Source organism: Lepus europaeus, chromosome X (assembly GCF_033115175.1).
Source record: "Lepus europaeus isolate LE1 chromosome X, mLepTim1.pri, whole genome shotgun sequence".
NCBI classification, from domain to species: Eukaryota; Metazoa; Chordata; class Mammalia; order Lagomorpha; family Leporidae; genus Lepus; species Lepus europaeus.
The window spans coordinates 26,847,959-26,865,120 of NC_084850.1; the positions used below are offsets into that span (position 1 = coordinate 26,847,959).

General features: G+C 38.1%; 1 non-coding gene across 1 annotated transcript; it reads right to left on the minus strand.

Annotated features, from left to right (window-relative positions):
* Positions 1-258: 258 nt before the first annotated feature.
* Positions 259-365, minus strand: LOC133753880 (U6 spliceosomal RNA). The gene has a single exon (XR_009865118.1). It is a non-coding gene; the product is annotated as a U6 spliceosomal RNA (small nuclear RNA).
* Positions 366-17,162: the final 16,797 nt, after the last annotated feature.

Genomic DNA, 17,162 nt, shown 5'->3' on the forward strand with positions numbered 1-17,162 from the left:
CCTCTAAATGTCAGGGGAAAAATGATGAAAACAAAAACAAGAGGTTGATGTTATTGATTTTTTCCCTTCTTTTTCAATTTTAAGTAATGTTGATTGACTCCCTGCTGTGAAAGATGAGAAAATCACATATTTTTCCCCCTCTAATGTTCCAATGTTTTTTATGTTATAGTATATTACATTGTCAAGGTCTATAACATTTACTTCATATCTAGGAATCAGTGAAATATTGTATTTCCTGTTTTTTTTTCTTTCTTTTTTCAAAACAAGGAATGCTTCATGAATTTTCATGTCATCCTTGTGCACGGGTTACGATAACCTATTCTGTATCATTCCAATGTTCGTATACGTGCTGCCAAAGTGAGCACTGACTGCCAGTTAATAGAGACCTGATTACAGTGACTAAAACACAAAAGGATTTAATCTCACACCTAAAGGAAGACTGGAGATAAGAGTCAATTATGGTTAGGGCTCCATGAACTTATTAGGGACCCTACTTTCTCTAGCTTGCTGGTTTGCCGAGCTTAGTATATGACTTTATTTTCAAGGTCATAAAGAATCTGTAAACAGGAGGCGAGGGGAGGTGAAGACTGCCAGAGACTCCAACTGCTATTTGTATTTCACTGTCCCCAGCCCTTCATCCCATCTGCGCTGCAGACCGAGGAATGTAGTTTTTATGCTGAGCACAATGCTTAAGGTAACCTCAGATTACATAGTTGTTTGGTTTTAATTTTATAGTTACATGATTTAATGTCTAGAACACCAGTTTGTTTTATCAAATAATCTGCATTTAAAGCACTTACTTTGCTTGACTCTTGCCTGTATATCTTTTGGCCTTAAGCAGGTCCTTCCAGAAGGTTCCATGGGCACTGTGTTAACTAAATTATTGCTTGCTTGGTGGATTTCCTAATTCCTAGGCATTACCTGCCTTTTACACCTCCATAGGTTGTTCCAGTTTTTTAAAGGTAGTGTAACATCTCTCGATTCCTCTTGTCTTCTATGAATATTTCACTCCTGGAGCCCTTCATCACCTTGCTCCAAACTGGCCTGATTGCTCTGTAATCCTAATGGACAGAATGTCATCCTGGGACTTCTCTTGCAATACTTGGGTGAATCTGATCTTCTTGGGTCTCTTTCTTTTTTTGTTTACTTCTTTTTTTGTTTTCTTGCTAGAATATATTTTCAAGTAATTTTTTTAAAGATCCATTTATTTATTTGAAAGTCAGAGTTACACAGAGATTGGCCGCAATGGCCAGAGCTGCACCAATCTGAAGCCAGGAGCCAGGAGCTTCCCCCGGGTCTCCCACGTGGGTGCAGGGACCCAAGGATTGGGCCATGATCCACTGCCCTCCCAAGCCATAGCAGAGAGCTGGATTGGAAGTGGAGCAGCCAGCTCTTGGACTGGCACCTATATAGAATGCTGGTGCTTCAGGCCGGGGCGTTAACCCACTGCGCCACAGTGCCAGCCCCCTTCAAGTAATTTTATAAGGAAAAATGTATAAGATAAGAAATAAAGTTTCTAGGCTTTAAATGTCTCAAAATATTCAGATTGTATTCTCTCACCTGATTGAGAAGTTTATAGTTGCAGAACACTCATTTGAAAGTACCTTTCTTAGAAGGGGCCATCATAGAAGGATGTACTTTCCTCTGAAGGGAGGAGAGAACTTCGGCTTTGCTTATGGCCCTGTCTAAAAACCGACGGAGTTTGTGAACTCAAAAGGCTTCCCATAGCCTTGGCAGCTCATGTCAAGAGCCTTGGGTGATCACTTTTGTCATAAATAATTGTTAAATCAACAAGAGTCACTGTGTACTTGCTCCCCATGCTGGACCTCTGTCCTTAATGAGTTATACTATGAGAATTAATGGTAAAACTTGTCTTCAAACTGTACTTTATACTTTGTGTGTCTGTGTGGGTGCAAATAGTTGAAATCTATTCTTAGTAAAGAGTTAGTCCTCTGTATATAAAGTCAATTAAAAACAAAACTTAACGGAAAATGGAACAGGAGAGGGAGTGGGAGGTGGAATGGGAATGTGGGTGGGAGAGCGAATATGGGGGGAAGAAACACTATATCTCTAAAAGTTGTACATATGAAAGTTTGTATTCATCAAATAAACACCTTCAACAACAACAACAAAAGAATTCTTCTGCCCCAAAATGCACCTTACTTGTGCAGATCTTTGCTTAAAAAAAAAAAAGAGTACCTTTCTTTCAGAATGGAAAGGGATGACTCAATTGTCTTCTATCATCCAGTGTTGCTGATAGAAATATGATACCAGTGTGATTCTTGTACCTTTGTAGAGCAATGGTTTTGTTCTTCTAGGAAGATTTTAGTGACGTCTCTTTGTTTTTGGTATTCTGGAATTCACACTGAGGTGGCTTGCTATGGGATGTTCTTGATTTAGTGCACTGGATGTTGAGTGGGCCCCTTTGATAAATATAGAAACCCTTTTTCATAAAGATCTACAAAATTCTCTTATATTATTTATTCTGGTAATTTCTTACTTTCTACCTTCTCTATTTTTTTTTCTGAAGCTGATTTCATTAGATTTGGGATTTTCTGATTGATCCTCCAAGTCTCTTATCTTTATGCTTAGATTACCATCTCTTTGTCTCTTCATTCTATTTTCTTGGAAACTTCTTCAACTTCATACTTAACATTGTCATTAAATTTTGTTTTAGCAATCACCTTTTAAATTTATACAAGTTCTTTCTTAGTCTCTGATTGGTCCTTTGTCACTAGCATTTTGTCCATGTTAACTCTCTCTCTGAAGACCATCTTTAAAATTGTTTGCTCTTATTGTTTTCTTTTTTTCCCTGAACTATTGCTGTTTCTCTTGGGCCATTTTCCCATTTATTATTGATCTATTTTTCCACTGCAAAATTTCTTCAAATGCCTGGTGATCCCTGGGTGTCTTCATATACAAGAATAATACAATAAAATATGAACAACTGTTTGGTAGCACTGTGTTTGGGTAAAGATTTTCAACTGGTGTGTTTTACTTCCAGGTGATCTCGTAAGATGCTCCCAAAGATCAAAAGACAGAAAGGCCTTTCCTCTAGGACTGTTTAATTTCTCCAGAGAAGAAGCCTTTTCCTTGCTTGGGATAGAAGTCTCGGGACTGATCTTTCTGTGTATGGGGAAGTGGAGTCTGTGTACAGACTTGGAATTTATCTATGCTGAATTCCACATCCTGCCCCTACTTTTTGTGGTCCCTGGTGCTTCTGAAGTCTGATTTTCCTGAACAACAGAAAATTGTACTTTGCGGTGCCCATGCAGGGACTTATGACTAGTTCTAGTCAATAAAATTTTGTGAGCAGAGTGATGTGGGTCACCTCCTGGCTGAGGCAGTGAGATCTCTTAGAGTCCTTCCCTTTCCTCCTCCTCCCCTCCAATTCCCTCCCCTCCCCTTCTCTACTTCTCCCTCCTTATCCTTCTCTTCTCTCCTACTCTCTCTACCTCTCCCTCACCCGCCCCTTTGGATCATAAACATGGAGGTTGGCTGAGAGATAATGTAGCCACGTGGTCATAGTAGCCTTAATTCCCGAGTCACCTCATGGAGAACTTGGAAAGTTGGCTGATTTACAATTGACTTTTCATGAATGAGAAACTTGTATTAATTAAGACGTTGAGATTTGGAGATGATCTGTTACTATAGTGGAAGTGCAGCTTGTTCTGACTAATATAACATCCTTGGACATCCTTGTTCACATATCCTATATTAGCTAGTTGGATGTCCTCTTCTAGGAACTGTTTATGCATTCCATGTCCATTTTTTTTTTCATTTGGGCCATTTATTTTTTTCTTATTGATTTGTGGGAGTTCAAAACCACTGTATGTTAATCCATTATTGGTTATAAGCATTGAAAATATTTTCTTCCTGTCTCTAGCATATCTTTTGAGTTTCTAAAATGATATTTTGTCATATAGAAGTTTTATTTAATATGGTCAAATTTGTTAGTATTTTCCATTGCTGTTTTTGCTTATTATTGTGCCCTGTTTGAAAATTCTATTTCTATTTTTATGTCATGAAAATATTTTCCTACTTCTAAGTTTTTTTAAAAAGATTTTATTTATTTATTTATTTGAGAGGTAGAATTACAGAGAGAAGGAGAGACAGAGAGAAAGGTCTTCCTTCTGTTGGTTCACTCCCCAAATGGCTACAATGGCCAGGGCTGCATTGATCCGAAGCCAGTAGCCAGGAGCTTCTTCTGGGTCTCCCATATTGGGGCAGGGTCCCAAGCACTTGTGCCATCTTCCACTGCTTTCCCAGGCCATAGCAGAGAGCTGGATCAGAAGGGCAGCTGGGGCTAGAACCAGAGCCCATGTGGGATGATAGCACTGCAGGGGGAGGCTTACTGTCCTAAGCCACAGCACCAGCTCTATTACTTTTAAGTTTTTAAAACTTTTGCTTTTCACATTAGGTCTTAAATCATGTAGAAATTATGTGGTTTTTTTTTTTGTGATATGAGAGAGGGATTAAATTTATTTCCCCCTACCATTGGTGATAATGAATTGTTCTAGCACCATTTACTGCATAGTCCATTTTCACCTACTAATTCATAATGTAAATTCTGTTATATACCAAGTTACTATATGAATATGGATATACTTCTGGGTGCTAAAATCTGAAGTATCGATCTATTTCAGGAGTCAGTGAACTATCTCCCCCATTCCAGTTCTGGCCCACAACCACCGCTCAAGCAGACTAGCAACGTAAGTGGTGGATACCTAGCTCGCACTTCCCCCTGTGGCCCTGTTCCCCTCAGTGTTTCAGTGCCTGCCTCCTCTATTGACAGCTGTTCCTTGCTGCTGCCCAAGGCTCACAGGTTTCACCGACTTGTTGCAGGATGTGATGTTGGCACCTGCCAGTATCAGACAGTGAAATCTTAATCCAGCGGAATCTCATTCCCGGGATTGGTGACTTAAACAATTACCTTGTCTTTGGCCACTTGTCCAAATGAAGACAGCTGAGCTTTGTGGGAGGGGAGCAGGATGTGCTGGGGTCTAGATGTGACTCAGGCTGAAAATGAAACTGTGATGGTTGCCGCCTCATCTGCCCTTCTCCAGTTCTGTCAGGCTCTTCCTCCTTCGGTAGAGTAACCAACCAACCACACCAGTTTTCTGGAGGTGGACAGGGATACTTAGGACCTTGGACATTCAGGACTAAAATAAGGGCAGTGGCAGGCAAATAAATCTAGACGGTTGGTTAAAAGATAGGTCACCTTACCCTTTGGACAATAGCTCTTCTTTGGGAGAATGCAACAAAGAGCACAAAGCCTGTTCATTGCTTGGGATTGATCTATTACTCAAGGGAAAGGAGGTGTGATGAGGCAAGAGATTCTTTCTTGTTTACATAAGCTTCACATAGCTCCCTCAGTTTTGCTCCTTGGCATGCAAAGCCCAAGGTACTTACTGTCTAGCCCTGTGCAGAAAAAATTACAGACTTCTGACTTATTTTGTTATTGCTATTCTGATATCATATTGTTGCAAACGTTATATATAGTTTTATAAAACACTGATATCTAGTAGGCGAATCCCCCCTTCTTCTTCCTTAAAAGTTTCTTGACTGTTCTTGGCATGTTACTCTTCCATATCAAGTGCTTTTAGCTTGTTAAGTTCAATGAATAAAATGTGGTTGTTTGGATTTTGGTTGGAATAGAATTGAATAGTGATTTTCTCCATTATGATTCTACACACACTTGGTTAATTTTACTCCTAAATATCTTACAGGTCTTGTTGCTACTGTGAATGATATTTAATAGCTATATTATACATTTTCTAACTGATTGAATTTTGTATATTGATTTGATATCCAGGAACATTGCTGAAATCTCTTATTAGTGCCAATAGTTTGTGGCAGAAATGACAATTTTCATTCTTTCTTTGCATTGTTCTCTCTCATTTCTTTTCTTTATTTTGTTTTATTTTTCTGACGAGTACTTTCAGCCTATATTGAATGTAAATAGTCATGAAGATCCTTGATTTGTTCTGGTTCTGAAGGGTATGATTCTAATATTTCATCTTTAAGTATGCTGTTTCTTGCTGGGGTTGAGGAAGCTACCTTTTATCAACTCAAGGAAGTTCTTTTTCATTCTGAGCTGGCTGGGGTGTTTTCTTTTTCTTTTCTTTCTTTCTTTTTTTTTTTTTTTTACTGTTTCAAGAACATTTATTAAAGCACAGCCACACCAAGGATATCAGAGCAGTGGAAAGGAAGGTGGGGTGAAATAAGCTAAGCTGTGTGAAAGGTCCAAAGTAAGAGCCACAGTGCTGATATTTCATTTATTCTAATAGAGAATAATGTATGCCTGATAACCTAGTGATATTCATAAACATAATAGTTAACAATATTTTTAGAAAGCACATAATTGTAACATTCAAATAAGGCACTATAGAAAGTATTATAAAGGATGATATTTGTTATAATCTTTTTAAAAAGCCTTGGTCCTTTTGGAAAAAACAGTGAATTAAAAAAAATCATAAGAAAAGAAAAGTAAGATTTCCCCCCCAAAATGTAAGACCCACTTGCGGACATTTACATTTTAAATGTGTAGAATATAGTGGACCAGATTTGCAAAGGCAGTTAATGCCAGTTTGTACTAAGGCTTATTTCATTTCATTTAGCACCAAGTCAAATACAGAGTATCCCATGGAAGATATGATTGGGTTTTCCTCCACTTCTCGTATGATCCATTTCTCTTCCCAGGCCACAGTCCACACATGTGCATCCTTGTTGCCCCAGTGAGGAGCCTAAAATGATTAAGATTTCACAGTGGCTGCTCAGATGACGTCAGCAGAGATTTTTTTTCCACTCTTAAAATATGGTGGCTGTGAATGCCAGGAGATTTCTTCAATCAGGAATACTCAGTTATTTTCCTGGTCCTTTTTAACATATCATTTAATTCGTTTTATGGCTGTGCCTGCTTACTAATTATGAAGGCTACTTGGGTCAAGAGAACATACCCCAAGCATGTCTAACCTATTTCCAGAGGATAAAGTACCCCTACTTTATGTAGTAACATGGGTTTCTTCTTGTTTTTTTACTGTAACTTGTTACTTATCAAGGCAGATCACACATTTGGTCAAAAAGAGAAAGGACATAGATTTATTTAACAAATTTCTTAACCTGAGTAATAGTTGAAAACGTAAAACTTTATTACATTTTCCATTGAAAACTGGTTCAACTTTGGTGCTTATCCAAGAAGTGATAATGTCAAATTTCTGACATAAATCATGCCTCAAGACACATATTTTCAGAAGAAAGCGTCATATTAAAGTACTATCTTCCCTTATGCTGACAGATATTTATGGCAAACTGGAAATTCTGAGTAAACGGAAGGTATCCTTACCAACAACATAGATACAGCATATTTGGCTAACTTGTAAGTTTCTTAGTGTAAAGGCATCAGTGAATTTGCATCTTGTAGCAGATCTGTAGTTCTAGTTGCTTTTTTTTCTATAATTTAATAGAATGTCTCACAAAACCATGTCCCACGGTGCCAGAAATGACTAAACTTTTCCAGAAAACGGAAAATCTTATCAAATACTTGTCTTTATCAAACAAAATGATTGCTATCAATGACTTTCACATTTTTGCTTTCCCCAGGTTTTCAAAAGATTAGCCATCCTGCTGTTCTTGAATAACCTATAAAAGATAACTGGATAAAACATATTAGAGGGTCATAAAAGATGAATCTTTTCTATTTGATCATTTGGCACATCCTTAGTAGTATCCCAAAAAAATAGTAGACATAAGACACAATTTCCAAAGAATTCACACGTGCTGGAGCCCTAGGCAGAGGGGTTTCTGGAGGTGAGCACAAGCAGCTCCTGCTCTCTTCCTGGTGATGTGCATTTCTCCTCATGGAGTGACGGAGTCCTTCTGGTGTGTTTCTGGAATCTTTGTTTGTAGGAAAGCATATACGCTGGGCCAGATCTTATTGGTTTCTGTTCCAGAGAACTCTTAGTAGAGTTCTTTGGGTCTCCTAAATAAAGAATCATATCATCTGCAAAGAGGGATAGTTTGAGTTCTTCCTTCCCGATTTGTATCCCTTTAATTTCTTTTTCTTGCCTAATAGCTCTGGCTAAAACTTCGAGAACTATATTGAATAGCAGTGGTGAGAGTGGGCATCCCTGTCTGGTACCAGATCTCAGTGGAAATGCTTCCAAGTTTCCCCCATTCAATAGGATGCTGGCCATGGGTTTTTCATAAATTGCTATGATTGTATTGAGGAATGTTCCTTCCATACCTAGTTTGCTTAATTGATCCCTGTTAGGAATTTGGAAAACATTATGCTGAGTGAAATAAGCCAGTCCTAAAGGGACAAATATCATATGTTCTCCCTGATCGGTGACAACTAACTGAGCACCAAAAAGGAAACCTGTTAAAGTGAAATGGACACTATGAGAAACGGTGACTTGATCGGCCCTTGCCCTGGCTGTTGATGAACAACTTAATACGTTATCCTTCTTAGTATTTTTTTGTTTGTTCTACTTAATACTTTTGGTTGAATACTGTAATCAATGCACAGTTATTATTAAGTGTTGAAACTTAACTGAAAAGTGATCGCTGTTAAATATAAGAGTGGGAATAAGAGAGGAGAGAGATGTGCAATTTGGGACATGCTCAAGCTGACTTACCCCAAACGGTAGAGTTAGCAACATACCAGGGGATTCCAATTCAATCCCATCAAGGTGGCATGTACCAACGCCATCTCACTAGTCCAAGTGATCAATTTCTGTTCACAATTGATCATAATGATAGGAGTAAGAGCCAAAGGGATCACATAAACAAGACTAGTGGCTGCAAATACTAATGGATAGAATAAAAAAGGGAGAGAATGATCCGACATGGGAAGTGAGATACACAGCAGACTCATAGAATGGCAGATGTCCTAAACAGCATTCTGGCCTCAGAATCAGCCCTTAAGGCATGTGGATCCAGCTAAAAAGCCCATGATAGTATTTCAGGCATGGGAAGCTAAGACACTCTGGCAAAAAAAAAAAATGACCTAAATGAAAGATCTCTGTGAGAGAGATCCCAGTGGAAAGAACAGGTCATCAAAAAGGACGTACCTTTCTCTGAAGGGAGGAGAGAACTTCCACTTTGACTACGACCTTGTCTAAATATGATCAGAGTTGGTGAACTCAAAAGGCTTCCATAGCCTTGGCAACTCGTGATAAGAGCCTAGGGTGATTACTGATGCCATAAACAAGAGTGTCAATTTGTTAAGTCAACAACAGGAGTCACCGTGCACTTACTCCTCATGTAGGATCTCTGTCCGTAATGTGCTGTACATTGTGATTTAATGCTATAACTAGAACTCAAACAGTATTTTTCACTTTGTGTTTCTATGTGGGTGCAAACTGTTGAAATCTTTACTTAATATATGCTGAACTGATCTTCTTTATATAAAGAGAATTGAAAATGAATCTTGATGTGAATGGAAGGGGAGAGGGAGCGGGAAAGGGGAGGGTTGCGGGTGGGAGGGAAGTTAAGGGAGGGGGAAGCCATTGTAACCCATAAGCTGTACTTTGGAAATTTATATTCATTAAATAAAAGTTAAAAAAAAAGAAATTTTCATCATCCCATAAAGAACCTCCATACAAGTTAACAGTACCTTTGAATTCCTTCCTTCCCCCCATCCATTGGCAACCACTTCCTGACTTTTTGTCCCTATGAATTTGCCTATTCTGGATATTTGGTATAAATGGAATCTTAAAATACTTCATCTTTTATATTTTACTTCTTTTATTTTAGACTGATGTTTTCAAGGTTCATAGATGTAGCATGGATCAGTATTTCATGCATTTTTATGGCTGAATGATGTTCTATTATATATATTTCCCAGATTTTGCTAATGTATTCACCTGTTGATAGACATTTGGGTTGTTTAAATTTTTGGCTATGGTGAATAATACTGCTATAGACATTCATGTGTAAGCTTTTTTGTGGACATGTTTTCAATTCTCTTGGAATTGCTGGACCATGTGGTAACTATGTTTTACCTTTGGATAAACTGTTGATGATGATTCTAATTGATTAAGTTCTCTTTAAATTTTTTCCACCTTCTACTTGTTTAGAAATAATACATTTTACTTCTTCTCTACTAGTTTATTTAAAAAATAAATCAATATGTGATCCTTTAAATGTTTATAGATAAATGTGACTGAACCATTTCTAACATAAATCACTATATTTGTTTTTCTGGACAGTGAAAGGACGGTAGAGCACAAATCCTCATCATCACCCCCTCCTCCATGTTGTCAGCTAGCATATTAATTTTATTATTAGATAACTCTCATCTATTGTTTACTTTTATAGTCAATGCTTTTCAAATTTTTTTTTAAACTTTTATTTCATGAATATGAATTTCCAAAGTACAGCTTATGGATTACAATGGCTTCCCCTCTCCCCATAACTTCCCTCCCACCCGCAACCCTCCCCTTTCCCGCTCCCTCTCCCCTTCCATTCACATCAAGATTCATTTTCAATTCTCTTTATATACAGAAGATCAGTTTAGTATATATTAAGTAAAGATTTCAACAGTTTGCACCCACATAGCAACACAAAGTGAAAACTACTGTTGGAATACTAGTTAGAGCATTAAATCACAATGTACAGCACATTAAAGACAGAGATCCTACATGATATTTTTTAAAAATTGATTAATTTTCTATGCAACGTCCAATTTAAAACCAAGTTTTTTTTTTCATTTTCAATTATCTTTATAATTTGCAAACATGCTTTTCAATATCTTTGCTCACCATTGTTTCTTGTGTCCTATGCTTTCCTTTTGAATTTTTTTTCCTTATTGAAGTACATATTTTTGTTGTTCTATCCAAGGGTCTTTGAGTGGAAAATATTCTTAGTCTTGTTTGCCTGAATATGCCTTTTGTTTATTCTCACTGACTGATGATTGTATAGCCAGGCATAGGCTTCAGGGTAGCAGATATTTTCCTCATTACTTTGAAGCCATCATTCCATTTTATTTGAGCCTCCGTTGTCAGGCTAATAGCCATTCCTTTGTAGGATTGTTTTGTTTTATCTTTGGTATTCTGCATAATCAGTTGCCAAAAAGTCAATGATTGGCACTTAGGATAGGAGAGTTCATTACTTTGAAGCTAAATACAAAAGTACTTTCTGAATATTCAGCCTGTAGGAAAAAAAAAAAAAAACATTCTCCTGGATTGTGGTATCTGGGAAATTAATTTAAACTTCACATGGGGCTGTGTATTAAAGAAAAGACATCTTTATGACATGTGCACAATTCAGCAAATGACATATACCCCATTTCTTGAGCTACAGTACGGTGTCAAAAGGACTGTAGGAGAGATAAAAGGAAGGTTAAAAAAAGGAAGGAAATAAAGCAAAGAGTATTGTTTAAAATCTTAAAAACATGCAAAGGGTTAGTCGTTTTGAACACTTGCTGTGTTGTGTAACACTATGCTGTACTTTTTTAATAATAAAGAAGAGATCAGCATGAAATTCTTTGATTTGTATGAAAACCAGTGGTTTACAAACTGCAGAAAGCATCTTTGAACCCAAGGCAGAAGAAGAACTGGGACAATACTACTTTTCTTTCTTTGGTTAAATGAGGCATTGTTGTTGGCATCACAAAGGATTTCATAAAAACACGATGCTGGAAATGGAGTTCTTCATTTACAAGCTATAAAAGAAAGGACAAATGGAGTTTAATTCCCAATTGTATTACATTTCCACAACTGTGTTATGTCCCAATTCATAGTTCCCACAAGGCCCTAGGGGGATGACTCCATGTTCCTATAGGAACTAAGAAGAAATGGCGTGATTTTAATTCCAATGAAATTTCAAGAGGAGCCAAAGAGTTTAAGATGGAAGGAACTGACCAGCGCCATGGCTCAACAGGCTAATTCTCCGCCTGTGGTGCCTGGCACACCGGGTTCTAGTCCCAGTCGGGGCGCCGGATTCTATCCTGGTTGCCCCTCTTCCAGGCCAGCTCTCTGCTATGGCCTGGGAAGGCAGTGGAGGATGGCCTGAGTCCTTGGGCCCTGCACCCGCATGGGAGACTGGGAGAAGCGCCTGTCTCCTGGCTTCGGATCGGCGCGATGCGCCGGCTGCAGTGGCCATTGGAGGGTGAACCAACAGCAGAAGGGAAGACCTTTCTCTCTGTCTCTCTCTCTCTCACTATCCACTCTGCCTGTCAAAAAAAAAAAAAAAAGATGGAAGGAACTGATTTCCTTATAAAGTGTTTCACTTTTTTGTTGGTGTCATTTGAATTTGGGGTCTCATGCTAACATTTTCAGAACTGTAAAATGAGCAAATTCTGTGGGGGAGTGTCATCCTTGAGGAGGGAGACCTTTGTGAACAGGCAAGCCAATCCCTGCATTTTATAAAAAGGAAGGCTTATGCTTAGAAGAGAGTTAGTGACTTGTCCAGTGCCACGCAGTGAATCAGGAGAGAGTTAGGACAAAAATTCAGATACTCTAACTCCTAGTCTAGTGCTATTTCTATATACAAGTTAAAACTCATTGGGTTGTTTCACTGAAAAAGTTGTGTTAGTTTCCTTGGGCTACCATAAGAAAATATGATCGACTAGATGGCTTAAAACAACAGAAATTACTTGTCTCAAAGTTCTGGAGGCTATGGGGCTGGTGTTGTGGCACCATGAATTAAGCTGCCTGTGACACCAGAATCCCAAATGGGCACTGGTTCAAGTCTCGGTTGCTCCACTTCCAATCCAGCTCCCTACTAGTGTGCCTGTGAGAGCAGCAGCAGATGACCCAAGTCCTTGGGCCCCTGCACCTGTGTGGGAGACCTGGATAGAGTTCCAGGCTCTGTGCTTCAGCCTGGCCCAGTCCTGGCCATTGTGGCCATTGGGGAGTGAACCAGAGGATGGAAGATTCTCTCTCTCTCTCTGTCTCTCTCTGTCTCTCTCTCTCTCTCTCTCTCTGCTTTTCCAGTAAGTAAATATTTTTTTAAAGTTCTGGAGGCTGGAAGTCCAAAATCAAGTTGTTAGCATGACAATGCTCCCCGAGACTCTGGGTGGACTCTTTCCTTGTCTCTCCCCAACTTCTTGGGTTGGCTGCTAATCCTTGGTGTTTCTTTGCTTGTAGCAGTGTCATTCCAGTCTCTGCCTCTTTTGTCACATGTGTCTTTGTCCAGTTTCCCCAGTCATTTTGGATTAGGGACCAACCTAATAAACTTCATCTTAACTTGATCATATCAACAACAAACTCCTATTTCCAAATCAGCCACTCACAGGTTACTGGGAATTTAGGATTCAACATCTCTTTTTTTGGAGATACAATTCAACTCATAGTAGTTTTATTGAAATATAACTTACATACCATATGCTGTACCCATTAAAGTGACAATTTATGGTTTTTAGTATACTCACAAGTTTGTGTAACCACCACTGCAATCTAAGTTTAGCATTTTCATTGCTCATAAAAGAAACTCCATACCCATTGGTATACACTCCCTACTTCCCTCCTCCTTATTGTAGTCATAAATAACCATTTATCTATTTTCTGTCTCTATAAATATGCCTGCTCTGGGCATTGCATATAAATGGGACCATGCAATAAATATGCGGTTCATTTTGATAGTTCTTTTATTTACAAAAATCTTTTCAAGGTTGATGCATGCTATATATATATTCATATTTTCAGTTTATTCTTTTTATGCATGAATAATATTCCATTGTATAGATTCACTGTATTTTCTCTATCCATTCATGAATTAATGGGGCATTTGAGTAGTTTCCACTTTGGGGTTATAATGGGTAATACTCTGTGAATATTCACGTGTAAACTTTTTTGTGGACACGTGTTTTCATGTCTGTTGGGAATGTAACTAGAAATGAAATTGCTGGTTAATGTGGTAACTCTGTATTTAACCATTTGAGAAACTGTCCCATAGTTTTCATGACTGTACCATTTCACATTTCCATTAGAAATGTGTGAGGGTTCCAGTTTCTCCACAATATGGCAGCATTTCTCATCCTTTTTTTAAATAGACATCTTCATGGATACAAATGTACTATCTCATTGTGGTTTTGATTTGCATTTCCCTAGTGACAAATGATATTGAGCATCTTTTTATGTGTTTAATGCTCATTTGTATATCTTCTTTGGAGAAATGTCCTTACAAATCCTTTATCATATTTTATCTCTTTTTTAAGCAGAAAAATATTAAATAAAGAGAACTGGGTGCTTACAAAATCATTACAGGAACAGACAATAGTAAATTCTAGGTTAGGCCTTAAGAAATTATTCCAGGAGTAAGCCTGCCTACCAGGCCTACTGGCTATAGTTCAAGGGTCAAGAAACTACTACCCCTCAATTGCCCCTCAGCACCTCCCAAATAGATGCTTTGATAGCTTCATGACTTCTACAACACTAACTAAGAACACATTAACTGGTACTGTCCTGTGTACAGTACTAGTTCTATACATTGGAAAGGAAACATTCTGTGGGTTTTGAAGAGAACTGATCTTGGAACATAGTGTGTGCATAAAGAGTTTGTAATTTCCAAGAGTTAACTACCAAGTCCCACTCTAGAAGATATCTGGCCATATTTTTAATTGAGTTATTTGTTTTTTATTGTTGACTTGTAAGAATTCTTCATATAGTCTGGACTCAAGTGCCTATCAGATATATGCTTTTTAGATATTCTCTCCCCTTCCTTTGATTCTCTTTTCACTTTTTATGCAGTCATTTGAAGCACAAAATATTAAAATTTTGATGAAGTCCAAATAGTCTACTTTATTTTTTGCTCATGACTTTTGTGCCAAATATGAGAATTATTTGCCAAATCCAAGTTAATGAAGGTTTACTTCTACGTTTCTTTTAAGAGTTTTATAGTTTTAACTCTTATGTTTAGGGCTTTGATTCACTTTGAATTCATTTTTGTATAAACTGTGAGTTGAGGGCCTAGCTTCATTCCTTGGCATGTGGTTATTCAAATGTCCCCACATCAATTATAGAAAAAAAATAGTTTTTCTCCATTGAATGGTCTTAGTACCCTGTTGAAAAATTGATCACAGACACAGGATTTCATTTTTGGATTCCTGATTCATTTCCACTGAGCTGTATATCAATCCTGTGCCAGTGTTGTACTGTCCTGATTGCCACCACTTTTATTAAGTTTTAAAATTAGGAAATGTGAGCCCTCTTATTTTGTTCTTTTGTTTTTCAAGGTTGTTTTGGCTATTCTGGGAATCCTTTAATTCCATATGAATTCTAGAATCACTTTGCCAATTCCTACAAAGAGGTCAACTGACATTCTGATGGGTATTATGTTGAATCTGTAGATTAATTTGGGGAGTATGGCACTTTAACAATATTAAATCTTCCAATCCATGAACACAGATGTTTTTCTATATATTTATATTTTTAATTTCTTTCTACAGTGCTTTGTAGTTTTTAAAATTTTCCAATTCATTTAAAATTTGCTCCAAGTATTTTATTGTTTTTGATGGTATTGAAAATAGGTTCATTTATTATTTTATTTATTTATTTTCATTGTATTTTAAAGGCAGAGAAACAGAGAGACAGTAAGATAGACAGAGTAGAGATCTTTGTATTGGTTCACTCACCAAATGCCTGTAATAGGCAAGGCTGGGCCAGACTAAAGCCAGGAATTGAGAACTCAATCCGGGTCTTTGACATGGGTGGCAGGGATGCAAGTACTTGAGCCATCACCTGCTGCCTCCCAGGGTACACATTAGCAGACAGCTGGAATTGGGAGCGGAGCCTGGACTCAACCTGGGCACACCAATATGGGATGTAGGAATCCCAAGTGGCATCTTACCTGCTGTGCCAAATGCCTGCGCCATAATTTCATTTTTGGATTGTTCACTGGAAGTGTATAAAAAGGCAATTAACTTCTGTATATTGATCTTGCATCCTGTAACCTTGATGGATTTGTTTTTTATTTCAAACCAGTTTTTAGTGAATTGTTTAGTATTTCCCAAAGATCATGTCATCTGCAAGTGGAAATAGTTTTACAATCCTTTTCAATATGGATGCTTTTCATTTCTTTCACATGCCTAATTGCCTCTGTTACAACTTCTAATAAAATGCTGAATATAAGTGGTGAATGTGGGTATCCTTGTTTGACCTGAGAGGGAAAGATTCATTCTTTCATCAGTAAGTAAGATGGTGGCTGTGAGCTTTGAAACTCTCTTTTCAACTTGTTTCAATGGATCTAGTCAATGGTTTTTTTGTTTGTTTGTTTGTTTTTGGTTTTTTTTTTTTTTTTTTTTGCCACTGACAACTTTGGGATGCTTGTTGCCCAGCTTCCCAATCTCAGGCCTACTCACAATAGTCTAAATAGCCTGATTTCCCCCCTTCTTTTCCCATGCCTTATGTGTTTGTGCCTCTGTACTCGTTGCATCTACAGTTAAAGAGAATGCCCCATTTTCTCCCTCCAACAGCCTAGTTCATTTACTTCCTCAGGATAAAACTCTGTTCCTCAATCTGTTGCACCACTTCCTCCCCAAGACACAAATGGACACACATACACTTGTGGACATGCAGACACAGCATCATGTGATTCCTTGACTACCTATTTCCTGGGTCCTTGAAGCTAGTTTGCATTTTGTTTCATCTCACAGAACTTTGAAAATGTTCTTTCATTATTTTATACATGTTTGCCTTGACTCTACCAACTACACTGTAAGTTTCTCCTGAGCAAGGACCAGGAGCTCTGTATTTTAATTTCATCTCTCACAGGGCTCAACACAAAGGCTTACAGAAACAGAGAATTAATAAAAGCTGACTGACTTCAGTTGAATTTGGTTCTCCCGGAAGGACCTCATCTTCTTTGTGCACAACTATGAAAGTCAAAGACTGCCTGCATGCCACTCCACTCTATCACTGCCCCATATCCACTTTCAAATCATTTATATTCTCATATTGACTGAGTTTCAGGAGGGATATAATTGGATCTGTCCATTTTGATAGCTTAATCAAAGTCTCGACTATGTTTACTTGTTTTCCTTTTAGGGTAAGTGCACTACAAGTCAAGGCAAAGTCATTCCCAGAACCCTTGTTTAGAAGATGTTTGGGCCAGTGCCGCGGCTCACTAGGCTAATCCTCCGCCTGTGGCGCCGGCACACCAGGTTCTAGTCCCAGTTGGGGTGCCAGATTCTGTCCAGGTTGCCCCTCTTCCAGTCCAGC